The sequence below is a fragment of the Lutra lutra genome, chromosome 12 (assembly GCF_902655055.1).
Source record: "Lutra lutra chromosome 12, mLutLut1.2, whole genome shotgun sequence".
Taxonomy (NCBI): Eukaryota; Metazoa; Chordata; class Mammalia; order Carnivora; family Mustelidae; genus Lutra; species Lutra lutra.
In genome coordinates this window covers 62,459,207-62,483,199 of record NC_062289.1, presented here as the reverse complement: position 1 = coordinate 62,483,199, position 23,993 = coordinate 62,459,207, and positions in this window count along the sequence as shown.

The window sequence follows — 23,993 nt, the reverse complement described above, 5'->3', positions numbered from 1 at the left end:
CTGATGATTAATGGTGTTGAACATATTTTCATGTGTCTGTTGGCCATCTGTCTTCTTTGCAGAAATGTATGTTCATGTCTTTTGTCCATTTTTTTAATTGGATTATTTGTTTTTTGGGGTGTTGAGTTGTATCAGTTCTTTATATATTTTGGATACTAACCCTTCTTCAGATATGTCATTTGCAAATATCTTCTCCCATTCTGTCAGTTGTCTTTTAGTTTGTTGAATGTTTCCCTCACTGTGCAGAAATATCTTATTTTAATGTTGTTCTAATAGTTTATTTTTGCTTTTATTTCCCTTACCTCAGGAGACATATCCAGGAAGAAGTTGCTTGGCCAGTGTCAGAGACATTACTATTTGTGTTCTTTCTAAGAGTTTCATGGTTTTAAATCTCACATTTAGGTCTTTAATCCATTTTGAATTTATTTTTGTGTATGGTGTAAGTAAGTGGCCTAGCTTCATTCCTTTTCCTGTGGCTGTCCAGTTTTCCCAACACCATTTATTAAAGAAACTCTCTTTTTCTCATTAGATATCCTTTCCTGTACTGTCAAAGATTAATTGACTGTATAATTGAGGGTTTATTTCTGGGCTTCCTATTTGTTCCATTGATCTATGTGTCTATTTTTGTGCCAGTACCATACTGCTTTGATTACTATAGCTTTGTAACATAACTTGAAGTCTGGAATTGTGACACCTCCAAGCTCTGCTTTTCTTTTTCAAAATTGCTTTGGCTCTTCAAGGTGTTTCATGTTTCCATATAAATTTTAGATGTTCTAGCTCTATGAAAAATGTTGTTGGTGTTTTGATAGGGATTGAATTAGATCTGCTGATTGCTTTGGGTAGTATGGATATTTTAACAATATTTGTTCTTCGGGGTGCCTGGGTGGCTCAGTCAGTTAAGCACCCAACTCTTGACTTTGGTTCAAGTCATGATATCGGGGTCATGGGATCGAGCTCTGTGTCAGGCACCATGCTCAGTGTGAAGTCTGCTTGAGATACTCTCTCTGTCCCCCACTCACTCTATAAAATAAACAAACAAATAAATAAATAAAATCTTTAAAAATACCGAACAATATTTGTTCTTCCGGTCCATGAGCATGGAATGTCTTTCCATTTCTTTGTGTCCTCTTCAATTTCTTTCATAAATGTTTTATAGTTTTCAGAACACAGGCCTTTTGCCTCTTTTGTTAGGTTTATTCCTAGGTATCTTATTATTTCTGGTCCACTGTAAATGGGGTTGTTTTCTTAATTTCTCTTTCTGTTGCTTCATTTATTAGTGTATTCAAATGCAACAGATTTCTACACATTAATTTTGTATCCTGCAATGTATTGAATTCACTCACCAGTTCTAATAGTTTTTCAGTGGAGTCCTTAAGGCTTTCTATATATAGAATCATGTCATTGGCAAATAGTGCAAGTTTTACTTCTTCCTTACTGATTTGGATGCCTTTTATTTCATTTTGTTGTCTGATTGCTGTGACTAGGATTTCCAGTAGTATGTTGAATAAAAGTGGACATCTTTGTCTTGTTCCTGACTTTATGGGAAAACTTTCAGTTTTTCCCCATTGATATGATGTTTGCTGTGAGCTTTTCATATACAGCCTTTAATATGTGGAGGTTATGTTCCCTGTAAACCAACTTTGTTGAGGACTTTTATCACGAATGGATGTTATACTTTGTCGAACGTCCTTTCTGCATCTATTGAAATGCTTATATGGTTTCTATCCTTCCTCTTATTGATGCTATGTATTATACTGATTGATTTGCAACTATTGAACCACTCTCGCATCCCAGAAATAATTCTAGTTGATTGTGGTGAATGGTTTTTTAAGTGTAGGATTCAGTTTTCTAGTATTTTCTTGAGGATTTTTGCATCTATATTCATCAGAAATTGGCCTGTAGTTCTCTTTTTTTGTGGTGTCCTTATCTGACTTTGGTATTAGGGTGATACTGGCCTCATATAATGAATTTGGAAATTTTCCTTCTTCTTAATTTTTTGGAATAATTTGAGAAGAATAGGCATTAACTCTCCTTTAAATGTTTGGTAGAATTCCTCTGTGAAGCCCTCTCATCCTGGACTTCTGTTTATTTGGAGTTTTTTGATTATTTATTCAATTTCTTTGCAGGTTATTAGTCTACTTAAATTTTCTATTTCTTCCTGCTTCCGTTCTGGCAGGTTACATGTTTCTAGGAATTTATCCATTTCTTCTAAATTGCCTAATTTGTTGGCATATAGTTTTTCATAATATTCTCGTATAATAGTATATCTGTCACATCAGTTATATTTCTTTGCTTTCATTTGTGATTTTATTTGTTCCTTTCTATTTTTTCTTGATGAGTCTGGCTAGATGACATCAATTTTGTTGATCTGTTGAAAGAACCAGCTCCTGGTTCCATTGATCTGTTCTCTTGGGTTTGTTTTTGTTTTTAGTTTCTGTATCATTTATTTCTGCTCTAATCTTTGTTATTTCCTTCCTTCTAGTTTTGGGTTTTGTTTATTCTTTCTCTAGCTCTCTTAGGTGTAATGTTGTTTATTTGAGATTTTTCCTGCTTCTTGAGGTAGGCTTGTATTGTTATAAAATTTCTGCTACAAAATTCCCTCTTAGAACCACTTTTGCTGCATCCCAAAGGTCTTGGACCATTGTGTTTTCATTTTTGTTTCCTTCCAAATACTTTTCAATTTCTTTGATTTCTTGGTTGACCCATTCACTGTTTAGTAGCATGTTATTTAGATTCCATGTACTTGTGTTCTTTCCAGATTTTTTCTTGTGTTTGATTTCTAGTTTCTTAGTGTTGTGTTAAGAAAAGATGCAAGATATGAATTTGATCTTTTTGAATTTGTTGAGGCTTGTTTTGTGGCCTAACATGATCCATTCTGGAGAATGTTTCATGTGCACTTGAAATGAATATGTATTCTGCTGTTTTAGGATAGAATGATCTGAATATGTCTGTTAAATCCATCTGGTCCAGTGTGTCATTCAAAGCCCTTGTTTCCTTGTTGATTTTCTGTTTGGATGATCTGTCCATTGATGTAAATGAGGTGTTATATCCCCTACTATTACTATGTTACTATTAATTAGTTCCTTTATGTTTTTTATTAACTGTTTCGTGTGTTTAGGTGCTCCCATGGTGGGTGTATAAATATCTACAATTGTTATATCTTCTTATTGGATTGTCTCCTTTATTATTACATAGTGTCCTTCTTTGTCTCTTTTTACAGTCTTTGTTTCAAAGTCTAGTTTGTCTGGTATAAGTATTGCTACTCTGGTTGGCATCCATTTACATTATAAATGTTTCTCCATCCTCTCCCTTTCAATCTGCAGGTGTCTTTAGGTCTAAAGCGTGTCTCTTGTAGGCAGTATATAAATGAGTCTTGTTTTTTTATCCATTCTGACACCCTATGCATTTTGATTGGAGCATAGAGTCCATTTACATTCAAACTACTTATTGATAGATACTTATTTGTTACCATTTTGTTGGTTGTTTTTGTAGTTTTTCTCAGATCCTTTCTTCTCCTTCTCTCTTCCATGGTTTCTTGGTTTTCTTTAGTGATATACCTGGATTCCTTGCTCTTTATTTTTTGCATATATATTACTGTTTTTTATTTGCAGTTATCATTCTGCTTATAAAGAACATCTCCATGTAGCAGTCTATATTAAGCTGATGGTCCTGGGCATTAACAAAATTTACGCTAAGCCCAGGCTCTTGGCCAGCAGGTTTGAAGTGGGCAAGTCCTTAGGAGAACAAGTGGGCAAGGCACATCACCAGCTGGTAGCTAGTAAGTATCTGTGCAGCACTGCCTCCTGAAGGTGGCTCTGTGTTTATGCCAGGGGGTGGGGTAGGAAAATGGCGCCTGCCATTTCCTTTGTTTCCAAAGAAGTCCCCCAACAGGATCTGAAATCAGAATAAATAGATCTTACTCCCATTTGCCCCAGTCACTATGTTGCCTCTCCATGAGCTGCTGTCTGTTTAAGGGCAGGCACCCAGCTTTCTCTGGCCCTCCTGGCTGGCCCAGTGTTAAGTCAGCTGACTTTTAAAGCTCCTGCTGGTTATATAGAGTCAGGGAATTCAACTCCTCTGGTTTTCAAAGCTAGATATCATGGGGATTTGTCTTCCCCTGGTGGGTTCCCTGGTGCTTTCCCCTCTCCACAACTGCAGCTCTCCCCCTCCTGTGGGCAGCTTCCGACCACCATTTTTGCCCTTCCTAAACTCTCAGATGTTGCTTCTCTTCTACTACCTTCAGTTGTGGAATTTGTTCTGCCAGTTTTCAGATCACTCTTCAGTTTATTTACATGGATGTGAATGATAGCTAGTTGAAAATGTGGGATAGGGTAAGCTTTAGGTCTTCCTACTCTGCCATCTTCCCAAGCTCCTAAAAATTAATTTTTTTCATATGGATGTCCCGTTGTTCCAGCACAATGTGTTGAAAAGATTATATTTTCTTCACTGAATTGCCTTTGCACCCTTGTCAAAAATTAATTGACTATGTATGTGTAGGTCCATGATACATTTTCATTTAGTTTTATACCAAGTGTGAGGTATATGTCTAGGTTCTTTTTTTTTTTTTTTTCCATATGGACATCCAATTATTCCAGCACCATTTGTTAAACAGACTGTCATTTCTCCATTAATTACTTTTGCAGTTAAAATCAGTTGAATATATTTGTGTGGGTCTACTTCTTGGATTCCCATTATGTTCCATTGATCTAGATATGTCTATCATTTTGCCACTACTCTCGATTCTTGTAGCTTTATCATAAATCTTGAAATCAGGTAGTACAATTCCTTCTATGTTGTTCTTCTTTTTCAAAATTGTTTGATTCTTCTATTCCTTTTGTTTTTTCATATAAAGTTTTTTGAATCACCTTGTCAATACCTATACAAAATTCTGATAGGATCTTGATTAGGATTGCATTAAATCTAAAGCTCAGTTTGGGGATAATCACCATTTTAACAGTTTAAGCCTTCCAATCCATGAACATGGTACATCTTCTAATTTGTTTAGGACTTTGATTTCCTTTGTAAGTGTTTATAGTTATCTGCACAGAGATCCTACACATATTTTCCTAGATTTATATCTAAGTACTTCTGCGTTAAAATGTTATCCCAACAATTAATTTTGAAATTTTTAAACAAATGAAGATATTAATAAGTCATCTCTGTACTATAGTCTATATCAGACTAAGTGTACCCAGATGAGTTGGTGAACAGCATTGTGAGGAGTGGCCATGAGGGATCCCTGGGAATAGAAACAGACATGTTGTTTAGTGTCCATGGATATTCAGAGCAAAGTGACCTCTCTGCTTAATGAAACTCTTAACAATTAGTACAGATTGTAAATTCCATTAAGAACTGTGTGCTGAATGAAGAAGCTTGCTTTCCCTTTGAGATGAAGAGCTCTAAGCAAATTCAAGTACTGTTTAATGCTGAAATAATCTGGTGGCTTTGAATGAGTCTAAAAGGATCAAGTTATAAAAATGAACTTAGAACAGTACTCCAACAAAAGAATTAGGATCTTTCTAATTTATTTTTACTCAAACAAAACAATGAATTGCAAAGCTTGCTAGTAAGGCAATTCTCACCTTTGAAAATAAGCCAACTATGACTTTCCAGGGGAACTCTGATCACTACCTTCCATTTTCGTGATGAATTTGACAACTCTTTTTCAGAAATTAAACATTTGTTTGATATGCACCCAGGCAAGTAATTAGGACACATTATCTGCACTTTGTTTTGTTTTGCTTGACAGAGAGAGTGGGGGAAGGGGAGAAGCAGAAGGACAGGGAGAGAATCTCAAGCAGGCTCCACACTGAGTGTGGGCCTCCAATGTGCCCTGCGTTGGGCATTGGTCTCGACCCTGTGCTCACAACCATGAGCCGCATGGAGCCTGCCCACTCCAGAGTTCATTCTGCCACCAGAATATTAGTGGGTAAAAGATGCTATCAGGAAAAATTAGGAGGGGAGAGGGAAGAAGTGGAGGGGTGAGGGACATTTCCTCTGGGGACAGCAGGGAAGACCCAGTGGAGAGAGAGTGATGTGGGGTGAGAGTCACCCATAAGCATTTGTGGGAGAACATTCCAGGCAGAGGGAACAGGGGTACCACATGGGAGGCCGGGACAGGCCTCCCCATGACTTACTATGAGAAAAAATGGTTATATCCAAGTATTATTTGTGACTTACTCTTCAACCTTAACATTTTTCTTACTATAGATTTTTTTTAAACATAGGCAAAGGTAGAATAGAGAATATGAACCCCTCCATATCCATCACTCACCTTCTGTAATTATCAACACTCTTCAGGTTTTCCTTCATATAGTTTCCATCTCCCAGCTTTTGTCTATTGCTTTTCCAAATACTCTGAAGTAAATCCCAGACAACCCACCATTTTATCCATAAATGATTCAGCATGTACCATGGACATAAGGAAATTTTTAAAAATTATTATCACACAATAAAGTTAAAAATACTTTTGTAATATCCAATCCCTTGTCCATTTGCCAGTTTCACTTTTCTCAAAGTGTCTTTTTAATAGGCACTTTGTTTGAATCAGGACCCAAACGGGGTGCTTTAGGCTGCTGTGGTTGGTGTCTCTCTCTTTTTTCTGACTCTGAGACTTTTTTTTTTAATTGGAATATAACTGCCATAAAATATCCTATTAGTTTCAGGTGCACAAAGTATTGATTGGGTATTTCTGTGCATCACGAAGTGATCCCCAGGAGAAGTCTAGTTACCATCCGGTGTGCTGGTCTCTTGACCTGGGTTAGGGCTCTGGAGCTGTGAGGTACCCGCCTCCCTGTGCTGGAGTTCCCGCCTGTGAAATGTGAGTACTGAACACCTCCCTTCACCTTACTTACTAGGCATCTGACGGGACACCTGCATAGAGCCAGGGATCGGGCAAGAACTTGTCACCATTTCCCGTGGCCCAAATGGGTGCACAGAGTACTACTGAAGCATGCTGTCTCAAAGGTGGGCGAATCTTCGTTGTGCCCTGGAAGGCTGGTCAGGGTGTGTGGGTGTGGGGCAGCAGACGGGCTGACACAAAGCAAGGCACATCAGCACAGTCCTCAGCAGGGGCACCTGCCACCAACACACAGTTGGGCCGACCAGCAGTCACAGGCCTGACCATCCCCTTGTCACATTAGGCAAACTCTCCAGGAACCTTGTTTTCTGCCCCTCCCCGCCACGTCCCCCTCCCCCCTCACAAAACACACAAATGGACAAAACCAAAACAGAACATGACCCTTGGAAGGCACCATAAACTTGCCCCCTTGAGATAGTGGTTCAAGAGCTCAGGATTCATGAGTTGAGAGCCGAGGGGGAGCTAGCCATGCCACCCTCCCCTCTAAGCCCTTTCATTATGCTCACCGCCTACAGGGGAAGAGCTATTAATAGTCCTTCTTTTCGGAGAAGAAAACAAGGCCCAGAGCAGAAAGGCTCTGAGGTCTGGTGTCCTGGCGCTGGAGCCCAGGTGGCCTGCTGCAGCTCCCTTCCTGTCCTCTGTGTCACACGGGCACCGCAAACCCAGATCAGGTGGGCTAGTCCCCTGGAGAGACTTGGGGGAGAAACTGAGGCTGGAGAGGGATTTTGAGGAGAATGAAGGAGAAAAGAATAAAGGGCAGAGAGTGAGAGGTGGGGAGGGAAGAAGAGGAGGGCAGACTAGAGTGGGGCGTATCACACGGTGAGGCTGGAGGTCCTGTGGACCAAAAGAAAGGGCATCAATGCTCTTTTGCCCCAGGAATGATCTCCATGCCACAACCTTCCCCTGCCACTCCCAGGCTGCAGACCACACCCAGAACTGCCCCAGAGGGCCCAGCGACCTCACCAGACCCTACATCCACAAGCTTAGCAAAACAGTTTTATCCTAACACTTTACTGCGTGACAGCTGCAGTAAGACTGAATTTTAGGCTTTGAGATAAAATAGGAAGCAAATGAGATGTGTATTCTTTTATCCCTTTCAAAATTCAAGGTGTGCGGGTGCGGGAGGGGTGCCTTCCGTGTGTCATTCTGGGGAATGAAAGCAGGTTTTCCCTGCTGTTCCCACTCCCAGGTAGAATCTCGCACCTCCCTCCCCCTGCAGAAGCTGTATTGTACCCTGGATTCGTTTAGTTGTCCTATTCGGAATGCTTCCAGCTCCAACTTGCCTTTCCTCCCTCGCCCCTGACTCAAGAGCTATAGTGGGTGTGGTCCGGGGAGGGTGCCTCTGCCTCTCTTCCCTTTAGGATTCCTGAAGCTCCTGGCTGTGGGCGAACTTCATTCCTTTTTATCAGCACAGGACAACCTGGATGAAGACTGTCTCCCCAAATGGGTCAGGCTTCCTGTGGCCGGCAATTGGATGGGTCTGGACGCCAGAGTTCTGGCCAAAGGCTAAGTGAGCTACTGCAGCATTTTCTTTTTGCCTTTATATCGTCTCATGTGTGGAGAAGAATGGCTAGGCAGAGGATGTAGGAACATCAGTTAATTCTCTGTGTTGAGATTCAAGACACTTCAAGGCAAAAACTCAGGATACCGTATATGGAAGGGAGACCCCCCTCTGCCCCCTGCCATGGTAAGAGGCTCCTGGGGGCCGGTCTTTGGGTCCCTCTGGGCATTTTCTAGCACCAAGGGTGGAAGCAAACAGGATTGCTTGAATGTGCTCAGAAGAGGGTACTTCAGTGAGAAAAGCTGCTCCCTCCCTTTGGAGTGCTGCTAGAAGTCTCTAAATGGGACCCCTGTAGCTTTTTGTCTTTCAGATCAGATCTTCAGGACACAAAAGCTTGCAGAGACACAGAGGTTGCTGGAGCCCTGAGTCTGTGTGTGGTTCTGAGCTCATGTGGTCTACTCACCAGGAAATTAAGAGACTCCAACTCTAAAATGAAAAAGGAGGAAAGGAAGGAAGGGAGGGAGAGAAATCTTGAAGGGCTGATGAAGGATGTGATGAAAATGTGAGACATGGAACGTGTCAGCCTTCGATGTGTCCAAAGGTTCAATTTGGGACACTCGAAAAAACCTAGAGAGCACCAACGGTCTTCAGTGAGGCTTTGTTTGGGGTCAAGGTTCTCTTCCGTCCTCATCGCCCTGAACAGCTTCGGAAAGGAAAGGCATCTATATCAGATGCCTCTTTCCGGACCTGAGCCCCAAATTAGCCGACAAATCCAAGTGCATGGGGACCTTGGGGCTGTGTGAGGCCTTGCCCTCCTTGGTCCTGTCCCCTCTACAAGGAGCTCCTGGCCTTGGGCTGTGACAGTCCCATTACCTGGCATGATACAAAATTCCAGACCAAATGAAATGACACCAGGAAGTGCTATGTTTTGGAAGTTTGGGCATCTTTTCCATGACTGATTTTATTAATTTTATGCTAGAAAAGGGGTTGTTTTTCCCCCAAGGTGGGCTGACTGCAGATTTTCTTTTTCTTTTTCTTTCTTTCTTTCTTTCTTTCTTTCTTTCTTTCTTTCTTTCTTTCTTTCTTTCTTTTTTTTTTTTTGTATTCTTTATCTTTTCCCTTTTTCTGTCATTCCCATGTGGCTCAGTTTTCTTTTTTGACCAAAGCAGAGAAAGGCAATGGAGCAGTGCCCTGAAGTTGCATGGTGGGCTGCCTGCTCCTATGATCAGGGGGTGGGGGGGTGGGGACACACACGTGTGCTCCCCAGACCCACCCCAGCAGTTTGCCTCAGCGATCCCAGGTCCTGGGGCTGTGTGGTCTGCTTATTCAGCTCTCGCAAGGGCAGGATTTGAACTTCCAAAATGGCAAATGTAAATGGCTTCCCTGCAAATGGTTATCTGGTGTTCACAACACACACTGAGCGTTTGAATATTTATTGTGCGTGCGCAGCCGTCAGAGAACGTACAAAGATCTCTTACTGCAATTATCTTGCTCCAGCTTTAAAATATCAGCTGTCACTTCTTTCATGGGTCTTGTGAGAAAGGAAAGTCCCTCTTTCTTTAACTCTCTTTTCCCTGGAACGCAATTACCACCTCATTCACGGCTCTTTGTGGCCACCTAATCTCGCTGATTATGCTGGTGACATGGCCACAAAGCGACATGACTGACGTACCTGACAGCTCTGGCTGGTGACAGAGCAGCCACAAAGAGGGACAGCCCTTTGTGGGATGAGTCCTACTGACCGCCAAGCTCTGAGGAACGCAGGGCGGGAAGGTGCACACAGGGAGGGAGGGCAGGGTGACCCCTTCCTCACCCGCGGGGGTCCCTTGTTTTAACTTGATAGCCTGGTGGCACGAAGAGCAAGGACTCCTGAGCACACCTATGGGATTTGTCCACTGTTGCCTCAACACAACACTCTGCCCAATGAGGCAGGCAAGTCTGGAGGCCTGGGCTCCCATGGGGCCACTGGGGTCTAATCTGCCCTTCCCCAGATCCCTCCCTGAGTCCTGCCACCCCTCTTCCCCCTCAGCAGGCTGGGGGGCGGCACACAGTGCTGCAGTCAGACGCCCAGCTGCACGCCTGGTGCAGGGACCCCATGCACAGGGTCTCCATGGGCAGCCCTCCTGGGTCAGAAGGAAGCAAATACATCAAACTGACCTGGTGTAGGGTCCCCAAAGAAACCCCAGTGCTCTCAAGCTGCCCCCCTGCTCCGCTCCTTGGTGCAGAAAGTGACCCTGAGATTCGCCCCTTAGATGGCTTAGCTAGCATCAGATACAGTGGGTTGGTTATATTCTCTGAATTTTGGTCCTTTTCCCTCACCTTTCCTTCTTGGACGGAAGCAATAATGCATACTATTAAAACGTTACCCACCCTCCCATAATACAAGCTGGTGATCATCGCAGACCATGTTCTCCGGAACGTTCTCTGTCCATTTAGTAACATCCTTTCGTCTTATAGAAAAGGATCGCCCCCATGCATACGGTCTTACAACTGACTTCTTTTCCTTATTCTATCGTGGCCATCTCTGCATGACTGACGTTTTTAGTAACTGATCTTTGGTCAGAGTTAGGGATAGCTCAGGCTTGGGCTGGGGGGTTGGGGAAAGCAGTCGTCAACCCTAAGAATCAAAACTCACCTCGCCGGCTGGAGCTCACTCTGTGGTCATGGCTCTGAGGGAATCACCCCGGCCCCCTGAAAACAGGCTCGCTTCATGGCCAAAGATCAAATGAGCTAGAAACGCAGAAAAACGCTTGGTGGCTTAGCATGGACATTAAAATAACAGAAACCCTTATCAACTATACTTCAATTAAAAAAAAAAAACAATACAGAACACCAACTTGGAATGCAAGAGAACAAAGCAGACACAATGTGACCAAAGGTCTCCAGGCATGACTGACATCTCACTTCCCAAAGGCCAGGCAGGATGGAGGGTCGTCCCTGCAATGGCTCCCAGATCTCTCAAATTCTCTGGGGTCTCTGTCCCCAAAGGCTCGCCAAGGTGACCAGCCAGGGGGACACCAAATCACCCAGCTCTGTAAGCTGCTTCTTTCCGTGAACACCAAACTGAAACACTTGGCAAGCAGAGCTGATGGGGAACATCCAGCTCCCTGGTGACTTCTGCTAGATGAGCGTTCCCACGCCAGGCCCTGGAGAGGGACCCCAGCCTCTGTGGTTCAGCAGAGACAGCTGAGAGAAGAGTGAGGATCTAGAGCACAAGGGTTCTTTCACAAGGAAACAATCCATCTAAAATTTTACTAGGAGGTGTCATTTCAAAAGCCTTCTGAACGGGCGCCTGGGGTGCTCAGTTGGTTAAGCGTCTGCCTTCGGCTCAGGTTGGTATCTTGTGATCAAGCCCCACATTGGGCTCCCTGCTCAAAGGGGAGCCTGCTTCCTCCTCTCCCTCAGCCCCTCCCCCTACTCAAGCTCTTTCTCTCGCTCTCAAATAAAAATCTTTTTTTAAAAAAGCCTTCTGAAAAGGGCTACTGTCAATAGGTAGTATTTGGTTGCCCAATTAATTGGCCCAAATACCTTAATTAATAAGTGCATACCTTCCATCAAGTTTACTGAATGTTGGCGGAGAATATCTCTTACTAAAACTCAGTTGCTATGTTTGCCTTTTAAAACGTCATTACAAAAATTGTTAATACTTTAACATGTTAGAAAATTGGGGAACTCCAGTAAAGGCAAGCTCTCCCCCACCTCAGTCCAGAGGTTCTGGGGTTCTACCTCGAAGCAACTGCAGTCACAGGGCGCTGCCATGGCGGGGGGTGGGGCGGGTTCCCACGCACAGGAGCAGGGCTATCCGTGCAGGATCCTAGCTCAGTGTTGACTGTTACTGTTGTAAGACAGCAGGAGGTTGGGGCTGGTAGCTCCTTAGTGACCTATGTGGCCCAGGCTGTCATCCTTTGCCCTGCCATACTCAGAAGTGGCTTCTTGTCCACATATTTGTCGATATGCGGTCACAGATGGCTGCCATTGCTCCAGGTCGCATGGGACAGCATCCAGAGCCCAAAGGGAAGGATGGTCCTATCCTCAGAAGGTCTCTCTTTTGAGCTCAGCTTCCAGGGGTGCTAGGATAGCCAACGTCTGGCACATTCAATCTTCTTTGCTGGAGTGAGCCCTGGTGGGAAGTGGGTGAGGGATGGCTCCTGGGGGCTCTGCTCCGTGTTCAGACACATTGTGCTTTTTAAACCAGACACCATCTTTCACCTACTAGAGTGGGAAAACTGAAAGTTGGCTAACATGCCGTCTTGGCAAAGATGTAGAGAAACAGGCACTCTTCGTAGATTTCTGGCAGGAGTAAAAGCTTGTACGACCACCATGGAGAGCAATTTGGCAATATCTATCCAAATTAAAACTGCTCATACCCTTTGACCCAGCAATTCCACACGCCTAGTATTTTACCCTGCTGATATCCTTGAACATATGTGAAATGACATCTGTATGTAGACAGTCTTAGTAGTACTGTTCACGATAGAAAAATACTGGAATCGCCAATATGTCCATCAAATAAAAATTGTCAAATAAATAATGGCACAGCCATACAAAGATGCTAGGTGGCCATTAGTGAGAACAGAGGCAGTTTTACAAGTGCTGATACAGAATGATTTCCAAGATATATTTTTAAGTAAAAAAAAAAAAAAGCAAATATACTGACTTGTGTTTTAAAAATTATATGTATATAATTATGTAAAACTACAATTATATGGGTGGCTCAGTCAGTTAAGCATCATTCACTCTTGATTTCAGCTCAGGTCATGGTCACAGGGTCGTGGAGATCGAGCCCCACAAGAGGCTCCATGCTGGGTATGGAGCCTCCTTAAGATTCTCTCTCCCTCTTCCTCTGCCCCTCCCCTCTCTAAAAAACCCCTACAATTATATATACAACTTTATGTCATTTATTATGTGTCAGGCACTGTTCTCAGCACTTTAAAAATATTTACTAATTTTCACAAAAAGTCTAGGAAATGGATACTAGTACTGGTATTGTACTAGTGAGGAAATGAAGCACAGGTCCGATTTGCCCAAAGTCACAGAACCAGTGAAGTAAGTTGGTGGGATTGAACAGTGTCGGCCTGATGTATGCACGTGTGCGCGCACTCTCTCTTTCTCTCTCTCTCACACACACACCCAGGAAAGGCAAGAAACTGACACACTCATTTGCTTCTAAAGTCATTCCACAGCTAGTGGGCAGATGTAAGCAGACTCACTTACTATAAACCTTTTGTGTTTCATACCACGTACCTGAATTACTTGTTCAAAAGAATATCCATCATGGCAAATGTGGCTGTTGTTCCACATTCCAACCTTCATGACTTCCTGTAATACATAGAATTACACCCTGCACCTTCTAGGCCCCCGTGTTCGGTTTGCCTGTGTGACATGCTCTGGCCCATGAGAAGGCAGCGGCAGGGAGTGACAAGAGCTAGTTCCAAGCCAAGGCCTTCGGAGTCCTGGCATGTGTCTGCTGGGCCACCTGAGTCTCGAGTCTCACCCTGAGGAGAACATGACCCCTACTGGCCATGGCGAGGGAGAAACACAGGGGTTATCTGAACCACAGGCAGCCCGGAGCCTGGCCCTGCCACGCCTACGCGTAGGTAGGTACCATATCCTGTATGACACCTCCCACCCACCCAATGAGTGAGAAATACAAATGTGTCCGTACAGACACTTGAGATTGAGATCATTTAAAAATTGATTAGCATGCTTACTTAAAAAAATGTTAAAGTTATTTGTGTTCTCTATTAACTACCTGCCCATGTCTTTTGCCTGTATTTCTATTGAATTGCTTTTTTCTTAATATCTGAAGCCCCTTTACACAATTGTAAATTTCGCCCCAGCTTGTCATTTGTCTTTTGACAATGACAAAAGGTTTTCTCCACCCAGAAAATTTTAATTTGTGTTTATTTGTATGTGGTTGAATTTATCAGTCTTCCTTATAGAACTTCTAGTTTTTTGTTTCATTATTAGAAGTTTACTGAAATTCCTGCCCCATATTTTCTTCTGGGACTTCTATAATTTCATTTTTAATGTAAGATTCATCTGGAAGGTATGTTGGGATAACTCATCTTTTCCTCACAAAAATGCCACCATATATTAAATTTCTGTATATATTTGGGTCTTTCTGGAGTCTATTCTGTTTCCTTAATTTTTCATAAACCAATCTCACACAGGCCATCTTAATTACTGTTGTTATGGCTTGAAGTGGCCAACGAATCCCACCACCAGTTTTTCCCCACAGGTTTCCACTGACAGACGGGAAGATCAAATATAAACTTCCTTGCTGCTATGTTGCTTCCTACTACTTTCTGTCCTGAAGGAAGGCAGCAGCTCTGACAGGCAGCGGCCCTGGCCCTTAGCCCTCAGATGGAGGGGAGAAGGCCCAGAGCTGATTCCTCCTCCCGAGGGAGCTGGAGTTGAGGCTGGAGAGGGCTGCCTGCTCTCTCTCCAAGGGCTGGAGGGTCCTCACCTCTTTAGTGCTCCAGGGGGCCAACAGCTGGAGCCTCCCTCCCTCACTGCCTTTTTTCTGCACTGTCCTGGGCACTTGTGCACAGCCTTGTTCCACATCAACATTAGAGTCATTTTTCCACTTAAAAAATACTTCGTAGGTATTGTCACTGGAAACACATTAAATATGAGATCAGCTTAGGGAGAATGGGCAGATTTAATTATTGGATCTTTTTCTTCAAAAGCAGATTCCACAATAATGCAATATACGTATGCCTAATGAGCCTCCCCTTCACATACTGAAATTGAGGAAAACGGCGTTTGGGGGTGACTGCTTAAATTCAACTTTGAGGGCACGTGGGTAGCTCAGTCAGTTAAGTGTCTGTCTTCAGCTCAGGTCATGATCCTGGGGTCCTGGGATCAAACGCCGCATCGGGCTCCCTGCTCCTCAGGGAGTCTGCTTCTCCTTCTCCCTTTGCCTGCTGCTCCCCCTGCTTGTGCTTTCTCTCTGTCAAATAAATAAATAAAATCTTAAAGAAAAATCAACTTTGTAACTAAAGCAGTAATGATTGTTATATAATCCTCACCAAACTTTAGAGCAGTTAAAAGGACTTGTAAAATCCTAATAAAGATATACATTAAGTGTAGGGTTTTATCCTTTAAAAAAAAAAGGAGATGCTAGGTTGATGGAGGTGCCCTAAGGAAGGCTGAGGCAAGAGTGAAGATGTGGCAGCTGGACAGTCAGCTATGGGCCCAGCTCCAAGCCCCATGATGCCACAGACGAGGGTCGAGGCCCTTCCCTGTGTTTGTGGAGAGCTCCCACCCAGGAGGGAGTGCAAAGTGTTCGTCGTGGGGGGACGCCCCCGGGCGGGCATGCGTGACCATAGCTGCAGGGTCCCGCCCAGAGGTGACGAGGGCCTGTGACCTTTCTCCTCTTCGAGCTTCCTTCTGTTCCCTCCAGGGAGACTTTCAAGTCTCCTTCATATACATTTTACACATTTCTTTACACATTTATTCCTAGGAGTTTTAACTTGTCTCCCACTATATTGTGACTGTTATTATCTTCTCATGTATGGAATGACGGATTTTTGTATATCGATTTGGTACCAGTCCCAAGACTGAATTCTCTTGATGTTTACAATTTTTAAAGGAAATTATCTCAGAAACCCACATCAACACTGACATCACCTGGCTGAGCCATTTCACCTCTTGCCCTTGTCCACCTGCCCAGGGCCAACAGGTAGGCGTCCAGGGCCACACCGCGTGATAGCTGTGCTGTTGACAGGGTACCCTGCTCCTTACTCCGGTGCTGCTCCGTTAGCACCACTTGTTCGTGGCTCGAGATAGAAGTACATCATCATATTAGGGCACCTGGCTGGCTCAGTTGATAGAGCACATGACTCTTGATCCCAGGGTCATGGGTTCAAGCCCCACGTTGGGAGTGGAGCCTACTTAAAAAGAGAAAGAAAGAAGTACATCATTAAATACATATTAAACAAGGGTCCATCCATTCCTATGTTATTATGCATACATTCTTAGTATTTTCACATAAATCTACACACAGAGGCTTTCGAGGTAAACCAGACAGCCCTGGTCTCTGCCTTCATGGTGCTTCCAGTTGACTGTATGGATGGAACAGACACTCAATAGAGAATTGTTCAACACTATTACCCATTAGTCACGGGGCCATCTTCCCTGAGGGCCTGGAAGCGAGGTAAGAAAGCTCCTCCTGTGCGGGAAGTGTCCCCCTGAAAGGGAGAAAGTGTTGGGAGGCCCATCCCGGGGTGGGGTTGGGGTCGGCATGTGGCAGAGCGAGTGATGGGGAAGCCGGCTGGAACAGAGGACTGAGGGCATGCGTGGGCCCAGCAGCAGAACAAACTGGACTTTCTGGGTGTTTCAATAAAGACAGTTCCCCAAGAAGCTGCTGAATAACCAACTTCCAAGACTGAGGATAGAGTGCTCTGCTGATCGAGGTGTCCTCTGCAAAGCTGTGCCACAGCCCAGTGGCACTGGTGCCCTCTCTCAGCCCCCAGCAGGCCTACACCCACCTCCACAGATCTAGGGGATGCCTGGGTGAGTCTGTTCGGATGAAGGGGGTGTTTCTGGTGCCAAAGCTTCTCAGGGCCCAAGCCTCATGCACAGCCAAGCATAAGACTGCATTTCCACACACTGATCCCTACACAAGGGCAGTTATGTGGGTCAACCACAATATAAGGAGAATCTGCTGAATCAAGCAGCACAAGGCTTCCCGTCCCACCTGAAGGCATAGGAAGAAGAAAGCTTCCTTAGGCAGTGTATGCCAAGCGTGTCTATAGAAATCAACACAATCACTTTCGTGTGCTTACACATACCTTTCAAGGTAGGCACTGGCTGTCGAAATGAAAGTTATAAACATTCCAAGGAGGGCTCACCTAGCTTCACCTCAATGTCACTCTCCTCAAAGCTGGAGTTGCTCAGCTGTCAACTTCCAAATGGGTGCCCCATCAGGTGTATGCCACCGACCCCAAACACCCTCCTGTCTAAACAAGCCCATCCCTCTGGCCACCCCAGAAAAGTAACACAGACTCTCCTGTTTCCCTTAGAGCTCAGGAAACTCTAAATGCTTGCAATTCTTTGGTGTGCATTTGAAAACTTACAGGATTCTTGGTTCCAGTATGCCCAGATCTTTACTTGGGCGTAAAAGGGAGGGTCCATTTGGGGATTAAAAGAGAGCCTTCTAATCACTAAAGGATCTATAGTTGTTGGACTCTCTCCATCTGTTACATATAATGATTTACCAATGCAGCGGATTTGTATGAGCTTGTTCCATTGGCAATGGTTATTTTTTTTTTTTCACTAAGCATCACCATGTTAGGTATCTTCTTCCTCCTAACAAATTACCACAAACTTAGTGGCTTAATCAACAAGCAGGTATGATCTCAGTTCCTATGGGTTAGGCATTGGGGGAGGTTTAGCAGCTGGGGGTTGGAGTCTCTCACAGGCTACAATCAGGGTGTTGGATGAGACTAGGGTCTTGTCTGAAGGCTCAACTGGGGAAGGGCCCACTTTCAAGCTCATGTACTTGGTGGTTGGCAAGATTCATTCACTGCCTTTTGACCTGCTAGATTGTACTTCGAGGCTTCCCCCAAGATTTCTTACCTGGTTTTTCATCAGTCTCTGGTAGATCATTCCTCATCATAACAGGTGAACATTAACCAAGGGCTTCCTATGTGACAGGTAGCGTCTCAAGTGCCCTCTATGCACTGTCCCCCTTAATTCTCATCAGCTTTATTACAGAGACAGACCCTTTCTCGCTTGGCAGGGAGATCTGGGAGCAAGAGGGTCAGAGGCCTTCCAAGCCCCTGTGACCATGTCTGCAAAAAGACTGGTGGATTGGTAGCAGGCTGTGGCAATAGGATACCTGCAGGTTTCTTATATTCCACATGAGTGAAACCATATAATTGTCTTTCTCTGACCTTAGCATAATCCCCTCCAGTTCCATCCACGTCAATGTAAATGTAAGTATTGATACTTTCTAATGGCCGAGTAGTATTCCCTTGTGTATGCATCTGTATGTATGTACGTATACACACACATCCCCCACACCTTCATTATCCATTCATCTAGGTTCTTTCCACATATTGGCTATTGTGGACATCATTGCTATAAACATTGTGGGTGCAGGTGCCCTTTCAGATCACTACAGTTGTATCTTTGGGGTAAATACACAGTAGTGCAATTGCTGGGTTGTAGGGTAGCTCTATTTTTAACTTTTTGAGGAATCTCCATACTGTTTTCCAGAGTGGCAGCACCAGCTTGCATTCCCACCAACAGTGTAGGAGGGTTCCCCCTTCTCTGCATCCTCACCAACATTTGTTGTTTCCTGTCTTGATTATTTTTGCCATTCTAACTGGTATGAGGTGGTATCTCATTGGTATTGGTTTGTATTTCCAAGTGACGTGGAGTGTTTTTTCATGTGTCTGTTGGCCAACAGACCATGTCTTCCTTGAAGAATGTCTTCCTTGGAGAATGTCTGTACATGTCTTCTGCCCATTTCTTGACTGGATTTTTTGGGCCTTTTTTTGGGTGTTGAGTTTGCTAAGTTCTTTATAGATTTTGGATACTAGCCCTTTATCTGATATGTCATTTGCAAATGTCTTCTCCCATTCTGTAGCTGCCTTTTAGTTTTGCCGATGGTTTCCTTTACTGTGCAGACCTTTTTATTGATGAAATCCCAATAGTTCATTTTTGCTTTTGCCTTTGGAGACATGTCTAGCAAGAAGTTGCTGTTGCCAAGGTCAAAGAGGTTGCTGCCTGTGTTCTCAAGATTTGGATGGATTCCTGTCAAACATTTAGGTCTTTTATCCATTTTAAGTCTGTTTTTGTGTACAATGTAAGAAAGTGGTCCAGTTTCATTCTTCTACATGTGGCTGCCCAATTTTTCCAGCACCATTTGTTGAAGAGACTGTCCCTTTTCCATTGGATATTCTTTCCTGTTTTGTTGAAGATTAGTTGACCACAGAGTTGAGGGTCCATTTGTGGGTTCTCCATTCTGTTCCGTGGATTTATGTGTCTGTTTTTGTGCCAGTACCATGTGGTCTCAATGATTACAGCTTTGTAATACAGCTTGAAATCTGGCATTGTGATGCCACCAGCTTTGGTTTTCTGTTTTCCTTTCTCCTTCCTTTCTTTCTTCCTTCCTACCTCTCTCCTCCTTTCCTTCCTTTTTCTTTCTTTTCTCCTTCCTTCCTTCCCTTCTAGATTTTACTTGAGAGAGTGAGAAGAAAGAGAGAGCACGAGTGGGGACAGAAGGAGAGGGAGAAACAGACTCCCTGCTGAGCAGGAAGCACAATTTAGGTCTTAATTTCAGGATCCTGGGATCATGACCTGAGCGGAAGGCAGATGCTTAACTGACTGAGCCACCCAGACATGGGTTTTCTTTCTCAACATTCCTCTGGCTATTCGGGGTATTTTCTAGTTCCATACAAATTTTAGGATTATTTGTTCCAGCTCTGTGAAGAATGTTGATGGTAGTTTGAAAGGGATTGCATTGAATGTGTAGATCACTCTGGGTAGCATAGACATTTTGGCAATATTTGTTCTTCCAATCCATGAATATGGAATGTTTTTCCATTTCTTTGGGTCTTTCCTCAATTTCTTTCATAAGCATTCTATAGTTTTTAGAGTGGAGATCCTTTATCTCTTTGGTTGGGTTTATTCCTAAGTATCTTATGGCTTTCAGTGCAATTGTAAATGGGATTGATTCCTCAAATTTCTCTATCTTCTGTCTCATTGTTTGTGTACAGAAATGCAACTGAAAACCATCCCTGAGTTTAACTGTAGACTAAAAACAGATGCCCTCTTACCTAATCTCATTTCTGGACTAATTAAATCAGTAATGATGCACATTAATCATCCCTGAATCCTACAGAACTTCTTGCCTACTAAAATATCTTCCCTGGCTGAGAAGCACGACTGTGTGTAAAATGTGCTAATAATCTGTGATCTCAGGGTTGCTTTACAACCAAAGGGAATCAAACGTTTAAAGACATATACAATTTCTCTAATTACCACAAGAATAGTTTCTATTATCTTCAATTAGGCACCCCAAGTTGAAAAATCAAGGTTTGGATCCCAGTCCTGGCCTATAGTCTGAGCCTGAGTTTGCTCATCCATGCCAGGCTATTGGGGCCATCCTGCCCTCCTGAGGCTCAGCACCATCCACAGCCTGCAACCGATCCACCAGTCTGTTCCCAGATACAGTCACAGGTAACCGGAGACTAAAGCAGGATAAAGGCCTCTGACCCTCTCTCTCTCAGGTCTCCCTGTCAAGAAAGGGTCTGTCTCTATGAAGCTGATGAGAATTAAGGGGGACAGTGCGTAGAGCGCACTTGAGACACTACCTGCCACATAGGAAGCACTCAATTAATGTTCACTTATTATGGTGAGGAACGACCTACCAGAGACTGGTGAGAAACTAGGTAAGAAATCTTCGGGAACCCTGGGATGATGTTTACTGGGGCTGGTGAAGAAGCATGGCTGGGCTTTTGGGTCAGGACAGTGTGCAGAGAACCTTCCAGAACAATGAATGCGGTCAGTCATATCATACATGGGGCTGACCAGGTCTGGGGATGTAGTGATCAGGATGGAAGCCCAGGCCTGTGGTCACACAGAGCTCGCATTCTTGAGGGAGATAAGTAAACTAGTCAACAAGTATATAAGAAAGAGACAAGGTTGTAATGTGAAGCAAGAAGTGTGATGTGAGATAGTTAGGGAGGGACTCTCCTGGACACAGTGGTCAGGAAAGGCCCCCCTTGAGGAGGGGAGGAAGTAGCCATGCCAAGATCTGGGGAAGAACTTTAGAGGCCAATCGTCTAGCAGGCAATAAGGCCCTAGTGACTGAGTCAGAAAACAAAGGCCACAGAGCTGGTGCAAAGTGGTTGGAGAGTAGATGAGGCCTCAGGGGGAGGCAGAGAGGCCAGAGGACCAGTAACCTCCTAGGCCAACAAGTAAGTGAGTGTGGACTCAGACCATGTGTAATGTAATTATGTATTTTAGGCAGGGGAGCTTTGGCTCTGGTCTACATTTTTATCAATGTAACTCTGCCTGCTGGTGGAGAAGGGCTTCCTGAGGCAGGAGCACAAGCAGCAGTGTGGTGAGAGGACTATGGCAGCGGGATGAGAGTGAGGATGGTGGCATGGGCTATAGTGGCCACCCCTGGACACAGACTGAAAGACTTCTGTGAGACACATTCAGTAGAGTTGATGGGGATGATGGTAAAACACCCAAACCTACGGTTTTAGCTAAGAAATTGGATGGAGAGTGAGGACATCTGTGGAGACGAGGAAAGCTGGAGAGAACATCTTTGAGGTAGGAAGGAATCCAAAGTTTGAGATGCCTATTCGAGAACCACCTGGAAATGTCCCGCTGAGTTTGAAGCTCAGAGGAGAGGGTAAGACTCAAGGTTTCGATCTGGGAAGGAATGGGAAAGAAAGGGGACCAGCTTCTAGATGGAAAGCTAATTAGGGAAAGTAGATATGGTAACTTTGCCTATCAGATGCTCTTCCACACTGCAGATCACAGTGAAGAGAGCCAGTGGTCACAGCTGCTTTATGGCAATGACTGGCTATAGTCAATCACTGGTTCACGTTCAACTGCTCTCGAAACTCCAAGCATCCAGCTTCCAAAACACAGAGGCACAGGAAGAAATGAATATCCATAAAGGCATATGGTCTACAGGAGAGTAATTTCAAGGTTTTTTTTTTTTTTTTTTTTACCTCCTGAGTATAATCTAAAAGGCAGAGTGATCGTTCCACAGAAATGTAACAACCCTGAGGAACTGAAAGACCATGGCAAACATTTTTTAAAAAGCAACACTGGGGCACCTGGGTGGCTCATTTGGTGAAGCGTCTGCCTTCAGCTCAGGTCATGATCCCAGTGTCCTGGAATCGAGCCCCATGTTGGGGGGGGGTGTCCCTCCTCAGTGGGGAGTTTGCTTCTCTCTCCCTCTCTGTCTCTCCCCCCAACTCATGCTCTCTCTCTCTTGCTCTGTGTTCTCTCTCAAATAAACAAAATCTTTAAAAAATAAAAAAGTAATACCATCATTTCAAAATTTTTGAGGCTGAATGTTATCAAATTAACACATTGAAGCATGAAGTCACCCACATTTGATGTATGAAATCCAAATTGGAGTAGGGCAATATCAGTAACAGCAACAACTGTTTAACTTGTGTTAAAATATAATGTTTTTATTATTTTATATATATATTTTTTTAATATTTTATTTATTTGTCAGAGAGAGAGAGAGAGAGAGCGAGCACAGGCAGACAGAGTGGCAGGCAGAGGCAGAGGGAGAAGCAGGCTCCCCACAGAACAAGGAGCCCGATGCGGGACTCGATCCCAGGACGCTGGGATCATGACCTGAGCCGAAGGCAGCGGCTCAACCAACTGAGCCACCCAGGTGTCCCTATTATTTTATATTTTATAAAATGTTTTTATATATTTTTTTTATCTTATAAAATGTTAAAAAAATATGTTCTTATAAATTTGATTTTTTAAAAGATTTTATTCATTTAACAGAGAGAGAGAGAGAGAGAGACAATGAGAAAGGGAACACAAGCAGGGGCCGAGGGAGGGGGAGAAGGTTTCCTGCCAAGCAGGGAGCCCAATGCAGGGTTCAATCGCAGGAACCCAGGACCCCAGGATCACAACCTGAGCCAAAGGCAGACACTTAACAACTGAGCCACCCAGGCACCCCTATAAATTTGATTTCTAAGAAAGAATTTCTAAGCAAGAGAAAATAAGGTAGAAGAGGAAAGAAAAAAATTTTTTTAAAGATTTCTTACAGAGAGAGAAAGTATGTGTGCAAGTGGGGGGAGGGGCAGAGGGAGAGAGAATCTCAAGCAGAGCGCCATACTTGATGTGGGGCTTGATTTCATGACCTGAGCTGAAACCAACCAAGAGTTGGACGCCTTAACCGACTGAGCCTCCCAGGCGCCAATCCCCCCCTTCTAAGGATGTATTGATTTCAGAGAGAAAAGAAATTTGTTTTTCTACCTCCAGCGTACCATCACTGGTTCCAAACTACTGCAGACTGAAGCCATCCAGGAAGCTTCCTACATGTTCCAGTCTTTCTGCTCCATCAATAATATCCAGTTGTGGTCACCCAAGCCACCACACAACTGCTCACAATCTGGGATTTTGCTGCTCCCAACAACAAGGCTGTTAGCTGGGGCTCAGGAAACTTTGTCAGGAGACTTAACAGTAATGGTTGAGAAGCAATTCATCATCATGGTCCTCCTGGGTAAAACAAGTCCGTGTCACGCCTTTTCCACCTCACAGCTCAACATGCCACAATAGGGTACTTCTGCCTCTCGTCAACTCACGGTCTCTCCACCAGCACCTGCTTGTGGAGCCTTCCTTCTATGAAGGGTTCTGGAGCAGCTGTCCCATTTAACTTAATTACAATAAATGCTATTTTAAACTACATCAACCTCTCCAATGTATTTGCAGAGAATATGAATTCCCCTACTTCGGAGAAAAACACTTTCTTTAAAAGTACACTTCCTTTCTAGTCTGGGCAATTAGCTAAAAGACAGAAGGACCAGAGAAGGGATTTCTTAGAGGAAAGGAAACTGTAATGGAGGAAAAAAAAAATCACAAAATAGACCCAGCAGCTTGAGAAAATAATTAGCAGAATAAAGCAAT